At 39.9% G+C, this 13,211-nt stretch overlaps 1 long non-coding RNA gene across 2 annotated transcripts; it reads right to left on the bottom strand.

The window, feature by feature from the left end:
* Nucleotides 1–5,454: 5,454 nt before the first annotated feature.
* On the bottom strand, nucleotides 5,455–13,001 carry LOC141756934 (uncharacterized). Of its 2 annotated transcripts, XR_012591551.1 has the most exons (4): nucleotides 12,822–13,001; nucleotides 6,779–6,867; nucleotides 6,312–6,329; nucleotides 5,455–6,057 (listed from the first exon to the last, which is right to left on the bottom strand). It is a non-coding gene; the product is annotated as an uncharacterized LOC141756934 (long non-coding RNA). The 2 variants fall into 2 exon arrangements; XR_012591552.1 differs by lacking the exon at nucleotides 6,312–6,329 and having other exon boundaries at nucleotides 5,456–6,057.
* Between the last annotated feature and the right edge of the window lie 210 nt (nucleotides 13,002–13,211).

The raw sequence follows: 13,211 nt of genomic DNA, 5'->3' as shown, positions 1-13,211 counted from the left end.
AGTATACAAACAGATGTTAATGTGTGTTATTTAAAGCTGCATTCATTGTCTTTTGGAGACAAGCTGAAAAGACACCATCTGACGTATTATCAGCGTATTACTGTGAGTTTTGGCAAAGTTGCCTACTTCCACATTCAGCAGAACACCATTATCATGCCATTGGTGTCCACCTGATGAATGTCTAATATTCACTCTCCTTTAGCTGCTAAATGCTCCAATATGTTCACCAGCTAGTCTCTATCTGAGTCTGTCTGCTGCTGAGCAGGTAGCGTACAGTGGCTTTTTTTACAGCTTGTTTGCTGAAAACAGCTGCCTGCTGCTGAGAACAGAGAGACTGGGAGATAATTCTCTGTGGGTTCATCAGAGCGATACCTTTCATTTGATCCATTGTTTATGTCAAAATATTGATTAGGAGCAGCTTTCATTACGAAAAAAAATTTAAAATCCAGATTTTTTTTTTTTCTGTGTCGGTTGCAAAAAAAAACAAAAGCTGAAGAGCGGCAGAGAGATAGTGACAGATGTCGAGAAAAAGAGAGACAAACCTTGTATGGTAACTGTGTGACAGAGGTGGAGAGAGATGACATAGAGAGAGGTGGATGAAAAGAAAGAGAGAGAGAGAGAGAGAGAGGGGGATTGTCTGTCCTGAAGAAAGAGAATAGTTTCATTATTTATTTTTTTATTCTTCAGGTCTCCGCTGGCTCTTCTGTGTGAGTGTGTGTCTGTGTGAGATGCATGCAGACCTATACTTACATCAGCACTAAGTGAAACTGCCCTCCGAGGTTAAAATTTACATAACGATACTGTAACAGTTTGATTTATCGCTTCAAATCCACACCTCCTCTGTTTTTCTTTTTTGTTGTTTCTTTAATCCCCTGGGTGAAGCAGTTTACTGGTCCGCTGTCCTTAATCAGCACTAACACAGCCAGGGTGAGAGTTCGATTCCCTGTGGGGCCACACATGCTAAAAATGAGCGCTAATTTTGTCCAGTTAAATGGGACATAATATTATAAATGTTTAATAATAATAAAGTATTTGAATATGAGGAGGAAGAGATTCAGAGTCAAAAGGGGAACCCTCGGGGGATGAAGTGCGCCGAGGGAGTTGAATTGTTATGAAGAATGAGGTTAAACATAAAGGAGAAAGCGTTGTAAAGATAGAGTAGACATCTTTAGAGAGCATATCCTGTACTACATACATAGTGCAACTGTTACAGTACCTGATAAATGTATGTTGCATCTATAATGTTGTGTTAAAGGGACTATTTGTAACTTTCAGAAATGCTCGTTAACAGCGACACTTGTGGCCGTTAAGTCAACGAAAGTCAGCGTCGGGCTCGCGCTTGCTCGCTCTACGTAGACATGAACGAGCATCGCTCAAAACCAGTGACACGGCGACACACGTCAGCTAAAACCACAATATCACTCTATATTTCAGCTGCTTGGCAGTAATGTTAGCTGACCAGACGGAGGTCTCTCCATGAATCAATGCTGATCCTAGTGTTGGCTTTTCCTGCTTCAGCCTCCGGGGCTCCCGACCCGGTAGATTTATACGTGTAAAAAGTTACAAACAGTCCCTTTAATGCACACTGTTGACACTCTTCAGGGAGAATCGACGAAATCGGAAGCTGATTTTGATCGATTTCCAATTTAGAATCAAAACCATGACCCTATTTACCGTACCTAATGAACTGTGGATGGATGGATGGATGGATGGATGGATGAGGGTTGTCAACAGGTATAAGAGCGCAATCAACCTGCAGGGGGTCTTCACAGCTGCACACACACATTTTAAATGTTTTAGTTGAATCCACCAACACACACACACACACACACACACACACAGATTAGCAAACAGAGCGTATTTAATGCAATTGCATCTCCACATCTCTATGGCGCACCAGACCTCTGAACTTAATAATGTAAAATCCAAATGAAAAATATCCAAATAGAAATCCCTAAATGTCCTAAAGGTTATGGGTGCATTATTAATTTTTGCTTAATGTAAAAACACCTGGATAGAAAAGTCAGAGAAATGACTTTCAATTACTTACAATTTCCCCACTCTGCTGCTCCAGAAATCTCTAAAAACAAAAAACACGGTGTAATGATTCCAAAATCAAACTTACTTCAGAGCGACACACGCAGGGAAGGTTTACTTCACCTTGAATTCATTGAGTATAACTGATGCATTTGAAAACGTAGTGTGATGGATCCAGTGGGTCACTGCTGCATTACTACTTTTTACAGTAGGCGCCACATCAACAGACATTGTAGCCGCCTGCTGCGCCTCTAGTGTTTAAGTCAGTAAAGCTGGGTTTCCACCTAAAGTTCTTGAGACTTTTAGTCCCTGGAACTACTTTTCAAGGAACTAAAAGGTTCCTTCAACCCACCGTAAACTCTAAAGACCCGCAAAGATTAGACAAATTAGTCCGCTGACGTTTGAAAAAGCAACATAAAGTGACGAGGGCTGCTGGTAGTCACAGCAGTAAACACACTGCAGCCTGCAGTTCAGTGTGTTAACACGTTAGAAAGAAATAAGCGTTTTTGTCTCACTACGACGATATCTACCGCTGCATATATTTACTGATGCATGTTGAATGTAATGAATGAAATGCAGCAGAGGAAAATGAAACTAAGAGCGTCTTTCTCTGCAGTAAATCACCTGTTGAGTGTTTGATGGTTATTTATTTGTGCTCTACAATGTAACCGCTGAGAAAACGATCAGATAATAACTTTGCTTTTTCTCATTCACAGCACCATCGCACTGTATCCCTTTAACGCTCGCGATCGCTCTCTTTTTCTCTCTTTAATGAGTCGGGAAGCCGACAGCAGAGCCTATCTTCAATTTCAGTGTTATCGAAAGAAGATAAATGTTCTCCCCTCGTCCTAAAATGGTCCTAAATCAATACTAGAGGGCTTCCTTGTTTAGGAGTGAAGCAGTACACAAGTTGAAGCCGTTGGCCATGCCAGTTTTTCAGGTTGGAGCGATATTTAACCGGGCGACAAGCTAGTATGACATCGATGGATTCCTTAGGTTTTCTAGTTTCATATGATGCCAATATCTTGGTATTGGCTCCTACAAATGTCTTTAGTATAACATATTTTAGAAAAGCCCAAAATTTTATTCATTTATCTTCATGACATTCAAAAGAAATACATTTCTTGAGGCCTATTTGTCACAAAACGGCCTTAAACTCCTGAATATGTTATGAACTTGCAACCAAATTTAGATAACACCTACAACTCAGAGATGCAATCTGAAGGCATTTCATAGCAGTACGGCAACATGATTATTCTGAGTGGCTAGAAAACGGTGCTCATGAGTCTAACTCACTTTGAATGATCACATTTTGCACAGGTTGATCAAAGTGCCAACATTCCCAGGTAGGGTTTTAGTTGTCTAGCAATATCTGCACTTTAAGGGCTGATCAATAAAACATTTCTATCATCATTTCTTTGACGTCTACTTACTCATTCACTCTTGTCTCATTTGTTCATCCATTCATTCATTCCTCTCTCACTCATGTGTGCATTTATTCATGTTAATGTCGTTTTTCTTTAATATGCATGTTGAGTGCACTCGCCGTGGTTGACTTCAATCAAACATACATTTTAATTTAATACGTTTGATCAGCAGTTTAATGAATTCATCTGTTCGTTCGTTCGCTCGGCGGTTCCATACTCTCCCAGTCAACGCGATTTAAATCTTTCAGCTGTGATCTGTGCAGGTGTCTGCCGTGACTATCAAACTCACCTCAAAGAGAATAACACTCCTCTGAGGTCGCGCGCACGCACGCACGCACGCACGCACGCACACACACACACACACACACACAAACCCCCAGTGTCAGCCCCCCCTGTGATTGGATGGAGTCACTCGATCCCACATCACACTAATTTGATCAACTCTGTTGAGACAAACAACAAATAAGAAAATAACTTAATTTAAATACATTTGTAGAATTTTGTTTTCGTTGTTTGCAAAAGGATGATGTATTATTCATCCCAAATGAGATTTTACACACAAAAAGAAGCTGAGTGTGCGTGTGGCTGTTGTAATGAATACATTTGCAGAACAGCCCTTTACATAGGGCTGTGTATTGGCAAGAATCTGGAGATACGATACGTATCATGACACAGGGGTAACGATTCAATAGATTTTGATATATTGCGATACTGTAAGCGAGGAGATGTATTGGGATGTCTGTAAAGGTTAGACTTGTGGGTACCCATAAAACCCATTTTCATTAGCATATCTTGAGGTCAGAGGTCAAGGGGACCCCTTTGAAAATCAACATGCCAATTTTTCCTCGCCAAAATTTAGCGAAGGTTTGGAGCGTATTTAGCCTCCTTTGCGATAAGCCAGTATAAATTTACTGAATTGTTGTTTATTATTAAAACAATAAATCGTACACCAGCAACTTGGTAAAAAAAATCTTCAAAATTAACAGGAATTATAATTCAGGTTTAAACCTTTTTTTAATGCAGCAACAAATTTGGCCAAAACGTAAACAGGAACTTAAATCCCAGCATATAATGTAAATAGTATACAAACATAAAATTGAATTTATTAGATCGGCCCGATCGGTGCATCCCTATATCGCACAACATAATATCGCGATGCTCATGTGTATCGATATTTTCTTACACCCCCAGCTTTAAAAGGCTTCAGCTTTGTTGTGAACACGATTGTCTGTGGACCAGAGAGTCTTCAATCAATCAATTAATCAATCAGTTAAACGATCAATCAGTGCTTTTATCTGCTTTTTCAACACCTCCAGGTTGATTAAATCAACTATTATTCAAGAGGACATGTCATACAAACTGTTTGATCACGGACAAAACTAAAACCTTTGATGTTTACATTTTTTGTTCACATTTTTCAATGTGTTTTTATACGGGACTCAATAAGTGTGTCTTCCATTAGCATGAGCAAGCCTTTCCCGTTTTCCTGCACTTCTCCCTCTGTGTGTTTCTATAGTAACCTTGGCTAAAATCCAAACAGCCGGTAGGGCCCTCTGAAGGGCACTACACAGGCAAAATGAAAGATTTCCACCAGGCGACTGCAGCTTCCAGGCAACAGATAAATGTGATTTTTTTAAAGGAGGACATGCTTCCACTGAGCAGAGGAGCGACTGTGAATATCAGGGTGACAGTGGCCCGTCCAACGTTTTTTATACGAACTAATAATAGCCTGCTTCCATATTAGCCATATTTACTGACACGCTTAACTGCTTCCAATCTGATCAAATCTCAAAAATTGAAAACACGGTCATACAGACCGACTGGCAGCCACACAGAAAATTTGGCAAAGCTACTGCTAATAGTGGTGCATTTAATGCCTCGTTGCAAAGCTCTGGTGCAGTGACTACTATGGCAGCTAAAAATCCCACTTAGTACAAATGAGTAACAGCACGGGACTGATATTTTGGCACAACCTTGACCTGAAACAAAATTATTTTGTGCCTAAAATCTATGAATAATCTTGATAAATAATCGTGATCTCAATATTGATTTAAATAATCGTTATTATCATTTTGGCCATAATCGTGCAGTCCTAGTGTAACCATTGGAGAAACCTAAGAAACTTAAATCTTATCAACACTGTCCAGAATTTGACATGTAGATAGAATAATATCCAAATCGTTAACATTCTGTCGAGCTATAAAAATATTCCTGTGACCCACAGAAGTGCTTAGAAAATAAATCAGAGAAATAACAAAGTGAGGAGGAGGCAGGTGGGGTTATTATTCCCATGCTCGCTTCACCGTTTGTCCTGTTCCCAGACACTCGGTTGGGCTGCTGGAGCAGCGACCAGCGAAGGAGTTTAAAGCTCTGAGCATCAGTGTTTCTGTTTGTTCCCTGAAAGATTCATAAGCGCCACATCCACATGAATCATTCACTAAGGAAATGATTGTCGTAAACATGAAGTGCCATCTCTGCCACTGTGCCCTGAAAAATTCATGCTTTTTAAGGCATAAATTATGACACGGCGCTCTCTCCCTCTGCTGAGGATGGAGGGGAGGCTGTGACTTCCTCCTCCTCGAACTACCTCCTCCTGACCGAGGCTCACTGCCTCACACACACACAAACACACACACACAGACCTATACTAGTAGAATTAAAGGTGCAACATGTTAGAAACATACCAATACAGAATGAGACATCTAGAAGTTGGACCATTCCAATGGAAATATTCTCCTTTACAAGGATGGAGGTAAGAGAGAATCTGAACTTCCAGTTTCATTCAACTTGGGTCTTATTTTCATAGTTTTCTATAATTTACATCAGTTATAATGACATTGTACTCACCTAGTTAATTGCTGAGATCTAGGAACACGAAATAAGGCAAACTAAATTATTATTATAACGCAACTTGCAATTTAGGTTGTAGCGGGCCCAGTTTTAAAGCTAGTAGTGAAGAAACCGGCATCATATGAAACTAGAAAAACCTAAGGAATCCATTGGTACCAACCATGTCATATATAACATTGAACCAAACTCGCACAACCAATAAACTGTGCACAAAAATTCCCTAATTCCAGCCAAATAATGCGATCTAAAATCACACAAACAATGAAGATCTGACGACATATCTTATCGTACCAATATTAGGACCACCAAAGGACAGCGTTAAAGATCTCTCAACATCAAATGCCTGCTGCTTACTCTTGACCGAAACAACACCAACATGAGGAGAATACATGCAGTGAACGTCACACTGCCAATACATGTCAGTCAATACAGCAATCAATAATATAACAACAAATCTGACTCACCGATGAAGTTCACTTCTTAAAGAGGAATGAGGTGCGGTGGTCCTTTGTGTGTGCCAACTTCTCTATGACCTGAAGATCATTGTTCAGATCTAGAAACACAAAATAAGGCAAACAGTGAAATTATTACTAGGGCTGTCAAGGTTAACGCGATAATAATGGCGCTTTTCTAGTCATCCTACCACTCAAAGCGCTTTACACTACATGTCAGCATTCACCCATTCACACACACATTCATACACTTACAGCAGAGGCTGCCATGCAAGGTGCCAACCTGCCCATCGGTATCTAATCTAAACACTCATTCACACACCGATGGCACAGCCTTCGGAAGCAATTTCTTTCCTTCCGATTGGCGGGCGACCCGCTCTACCTCTGAGCCACAGCCGCCCCGAGTTGACGACAACTACGCTCGTTACTGTAAGTGCAATAAACGTCGCGAGTAAAAAGCCGATACTTTATCAATACAACTGTTCAACAAGCATAAAGATGACGGAAACACGTAGAAAAGCAACGTTTCAATCCGCTCTGCCCGCGGTCTCTCATCCACCGCTGCTACTTTTCACACAAGCACGGCGCCCTAGCTCGGCTAATAGCGAACTGTTACAAACAAGCTAAAACTGTTTAGCTTAGTTTGCCACGTATCTTAACATTCTTGTAATTCATTCATTATAAACTTCACTCAAGAATATTATTATTTTATTGACATTCTAGATTAGTGGGTTTGTATAGTGTTTTGCTGTTGTCAAAATGTCCTGTTGCTGCTCTAGAAACAGTTATATTTAAAATATAAATAAATCTAATCCTGCTCTGAATTTATTCTTTTTTTTAAATAATATATTTTAAAAACAATTATTTAGTAATGACAAAGAACCGATAAGAGTATTAATAAAGAACCGAGCCGATAAGGAGTGTCGGAAAGAGTAGCAGTATCAATAAAATCCTGCCCACTGACATGATCTTAAAGCTATTTATATCCACGTCTTAAAGTGCTCATATTTAGATAAGGGAAATCAAAAATGTGTCGGAGGGCATGTCCCAAAACCCTCCTGGCAAGCTCAGTTTTTGGACCTCTGTATTTCTCAAACAGACGATTTCAATTTAACAGTTTCCATTTCTCTGTTTCTCTCTCTCTCTCTCACACACACACATTTCCTCTTTCATTACCATCGTTATCATAGCAGGTCCTTGTTTTCAGTTCTTCATTTTGAAGTGTGTGTGTTTGTGTGTGTGTGTGTGTGTTCCTCCGTCTATCTCTTTCCCGCTCTCACTGCCAGGTCCTGATTTTTTCTGGGGACTGTGTGGTCCTATCTGTGTGAGCACGTTCCCGTCTTTGTGTGTGTTCCTCTCTTTCTCTCTCTCTCTCTCGCCGTATATTCGGCCCTCACCTCGAGGCGAGTCGATCCTCTTACAGTAATACCATTGCCTAATCTCAGAGGCGTATCAGAGGGAGCTCAGAGCGCTCAGCACTAATAGGTTCACACAAATGGGATCTAGTCAAAAACCTCCCAATCCTCCTGCCACTGTAAATATGGAGAGCATTATCTAAGTCCGCCTGGAGGCCTCCGATGTGGAACTGATGCAGATTTGACAGAGAGACTGAGAGATAGCGGCCAAAAAAAAAAAAAAAAAAGTGATTTAACATGCTGTTAGCAGTGTTATAGCGGTAATTTTACTGGTTGTAGGGATGAATCGAATAAAATTTCAACTTTTAAAACCCCGATGGAGTCTGATGTCATTCATGCAGGATTGCTTTAACGAACAGAAACCATTAAATGTTAATCTAAAAATGTGTAAGGGGCATAGAAGGTACAAAATTGAATATTATTATTAAACTCAAAATTCAAATTTAAGGCCTGGAAAGGAAAAAAAAAAGAAAAAGTTTTGGTTATTTCACATGAGAGAATTATGCATTTGTGTTTTTGTGCTCTTCTTATTGGTTTGAAGTGGAAGGGACCCCGTTGAACAAAGGGGATTTCACAAAATCAAAGAAATCTGATGACAATTGAGGGGTTATTTATTTATTTTTCAAAATCAGATCAAGCCACACTTTTGTGAGTTCACAGAGGAGACATTGGATTGAGAGTCAAGCTGCGGTCGAAAAAGTGAAACGACCCGGAGGTATCTACAGTAGCAGCCATGATAAGAGCTGTTTGAATTCTCTAAATGTTAAGGAAAGGTGCTTCAATGCTTCCTTTATTATCTCCTTTAGCATAGGATACACTGGACCATCCTTTACCAAAGGAAAGGAGATAACGCCGCCCCACAATTCCTTGCGGCCACAACTTTTAAAGCAACGCACCATAATGCCGTTCATGAAAACAAACGCTATTCTTATCTTGCATAATATTTCATACAGTCATATACTTTTAGGGCTGTCCTCACCAAAATAAATTCTTAGTCGACTAATCGATTAGTTGATTTAAATCGACAGATCTGTGAAGCTTAGAGAATTACACAAATGCACCACTTAAAATCTTGAGTTGACCAGAGATGTGCTCATAAGTTTCTTGGAAATCAGTCATTCAGCATGAAAAAAGCATAAAAAACAACAAATCAACTAAAGAAATCTTAGTTAATTAACACCAAAACAACCAGTTTGTCAACTAATCGACTGAGAGAGGGCAGCCCTTGTAACTTTATTCTTTACAATACTATATAAAGAATATAACATACAATACTTTTTTCTTTATAATCTCATTATTACTTGACGCTTTGGCAATATTGTCCCTGTTACATTCATGCAAATAAAGCCTAATGAGCTGAACTTTATTATTTTGGTTCACTCACATCGCTCTCACGTCATTTTCAGCTGCAGCTAGCTGTTTTTCATAGAATAAGCTGTAAAAAGCCCACTGTTCACTCGCTGCTCAGCGTCAAACAGCTGACAGATACAGTTAGAGACTAGCTGGTGAACATATAGTGGAGCATTTAGCAGCTAAAGAGACAGATATCTCCCTCAGGAGTTAAAAGCAGTTAACAGAGAGAGAATATTAGACATTACATTCATCAGGTGACCAGAGACACGACTCCAAATGAATGATCATGTTGCTCCGTAACTGCTGGATGCGTAAATAAGCAACGTTGTGCAGCAAAGTAGAAAGCAACTTGTTCCCACCGTCCCAAAGTGGCTTAAAAAAAAAAAAAATGATTGCATGTCAAATAAAAACTAACATGGATTATTTTCTCTTTCTTTGATTGTTGCTTATTTAATCATGAATATTTCATAAATACTTCAGATTATAAACCAAGTTATCAGGGGCTTTAATGACTAATAGTTTATTTGACAGATTATTGTTTGACGCAGCATGTTTCAGATATCATTTGTCCATCCTCTGAACATTTGTCTCCCCCATGAAAGCTGCTCAAGCCTGCGTAGCACAAGAAGTGGGTGCTTTTGTGGTGGCTCTGTACAGAATACAGTTGTCTCAGTGTTCACATGACGATATAATGTTCAAGTGGAGAACAAAAGAGTGTAAAAAATACATGCATTCTAGCTGCTACAGACTTTTCATTTGATTTTGGGTGGACTATTACCGATTGTCACTTTAAAATGTCACAGACTGATATTTCTTTATTTGCCACCTCCAGGTGTTTTTTGCTGTGTCCGGCTCATATTCTTCAAAGCCTTTTTTTATCATTTTAGCTGTATATGATTTGGCATTTATTGTTGTCTTTTAATTATTTTACCTTTCTATTTGCATGCATTACATTTGTCTTACATTTACAGAACGCAAAACGGAGAAACTCTGCATCAAAAAGGAAACAAAATCTGGGTTACCTGGTGCTCCTTTTTAATGTAGCTTCTATCGGTGTGTTGTGTTTTTATGTGAATGTATTTTACTGTGTTTTAATGTGTCCTGTCTAGATGTGATAATTTGTTTTAATGTACTCTTTTAATAGCAGTTTTTGCACATGCGAACATAAGACAAATGTCTGCTTTGTGTATGTTAAAAGCAGAAAATAAAGTATTTTCTATTCTATTCTCAGGACTTTTAGTGATGGATACAATAAAAAAAAAATAAAAAAACTATGTGGATTCAGTGGTGTACATGTTAACTCATTTCACCAGAAAAAGCTGTGGCTGCAAGTATGGAAGTTTGATATTTTTAAAATACTATAAGCACTACCACAGCAGAAATGATGATCTGAAAAAGACTGTATGCTATGTTATATTGTGTGTATGTAAATAAGATAAATAAGCACAAACTAAAATATGCTACAGCTTGTGCAGAATGAAGACGCTCTATCAATAGGGACATATCAAGAGATTGATTTGTTAGATAAAAAGTGAACATGTACATCTAAAGCTATGAATCAAAGACGCATCATATATTAAGAATCATATAATCTGTCCAGTATGGCTCGGCCCAGCTGGGTGTATACTCCTCCGGCACAAAAATGTAAAAATGCGGTAAAATAAATAAATAAAAATCAGATTCTTCATTGATGGAGTGAGGGCTATGTCGGCTGCCTGGGGGGAACAATGTTGATGAAAAAGTGTTGAACAGCCCTTAAACTGCACAGTCAGGTGAAGATGCGGGGATATATGAGGAAAATGTGAGTGCTGAAACCTGTTCAGATGTTCAGATGTTCAGATGCAGAGCTGGAAGAGACAGACGCAGTCCTGCAGTGACACCCAGAGTCTGCAAACAGTACTGCTATAGTAGGCCCTTTACCACTGTTCACTATGATGCCAGTGTCAGTAAGGATGGCGTTCAGTCTTCACAGTTCACATAATACATTTGCAAAAAAAAGAATTTTTTCTCCTGTTGTTGTTAGTTTGTGTTTGTCTTCCAGTAACTCATTTTATGAATGACTGAAACATTCCCTTCAGTATCCACCCAGGACCATAATGCACAGCGTGATGGTCTTGTATCACCTGGTGTTTGTTGTGCAAAAGGCCAAAGTGAAACTGAGGAAATATACTACAGAGCTATTTGATGTTCTCAGTTTTTTCGTCCATTTAAGCTGATTTAAACAGTTCTTATACAGATCCATGTACCTTTATCATTGTTGATTTTTAGCCTGTGATGTGTGTAGTGCTGCACAGTATCGATACTAGAAAGGTATCACAATACCCTGCCCGGTTATATTAGTACTGGTACTTTAAAGGGACTGTTTGTAACTTCTTACACGTATACATCAATCCGAGTCGGTGTCCCATGCGCGCTCGCGTGTGGCTACGCTGTTCAGACAAGACTCCAACACAAACTACACGGAAGCACCAAAACCACAAAGTTATATCTAGTGAAGCCCGTCTGTTAAACAGTGTTGGCCACGGTCGGAGGACGCGGGGGAGACCGTAGCTTTGGTCTTCAGGGCCGGAGTCTCTGCTGTACTCTGCTCCTCTGCCTGCCTGCCTGACTTCATTCACACAGCGCGCTCGTTCTCGCTCAGCTCGCTCCACCTCTACACATGCATGCGCGCAAACCATACCCTGCAGAAGAGTTCGTAGCTCTGAGAATATCTAGTGAATGTACAGTGGACGTTTGTGCAGGAATAAATGCTGCAGCTCCTCCAGACCAACAGAGGTTCCCCGTGTCTTGTGAAGTGACGGAGCTCCTCAGCAAGTTACTTTATCGTCTCCGACCAGGTGCCGGTGTCTCCCCTGTTCCCTCCGGCCGCGGTCGGGAGGCTGAAGCAGGAAAAGCCAACACTAGAATCAGCATTGATTCATGGAGAGACATTCGTCTGGTCAGCTAACATTACTGCCAAGCAGCTGAAATATAGAGTGATATTGTGGTTTTAGTTGACTTGTGTCGCCTCACTGTTTTGACGGATGCTCGCTCACATTCAGTTAGCGCGTGCACACGGGCGAGCGCGAGCAACAGGACGCTGACTTAATGCTGATTATGACTGACACAGTGTAACATGCTGAAAGAAATAATGAATAAATAGGAATTAAGTTGCAAGAGATTGCTGCAGATCCATCTTATGACAACAACCTTGATAGATAAGCATGGATACACTCTTCCATCCATATCAATCAATCCAGCACCACAAAAGTTAAAGACAGAAAAGAAGAAAATGTGCTTTCACTCACCAAAGCTGAGGGTCCATTTGAAGAGAAAGGTGGCATGGTGGTTCATCCTCTGGGTAAACTTCTCCATGACCACTGGTCTCCTCTTCAACGTGGAAATGTTCCTCTCTGGTCCAGAGCTTTCATTTGTATGCTTACCGAAAAAAAGTCCCCCTCTTCTGTTTATTCCCAAACTAATGTTCGCGCCGCATGGCCACTGTAGTGATACCCTACAAGCCACCGTAGTGACGAAGTGACGATCCCGTTGCGGCGATACGTCAGCGTGGACGCCATATTGGACCGGGCAAGACGAAAACTTTTTTTTTTTTTTTTTTAATGTTTTTTTTTTTTTTTTATTATTTCAAAATTACAGTATGCATATTAACAGCAGAAAACATTAAAACATTTACATAC

The sequence above is a fragment of the Sebastes fasciatus genome, chromosome 19 (assembly GCF_043250625.1).
Source record: "Sebastes fasciatus isolate fSebFas1 chromosome 19, fSebFas1.pri, whole genome shotgun sequence".
Taxonomy (NCBI): Eukaryota; Metazoa; Chordata; class Actinopteri; order Perciformes; family Sebastidae; genus Sebastes; species Sebastes fasciatus.
This window is presented reverse-complemented; position numbering and strand designations above follow the sequence as displayed.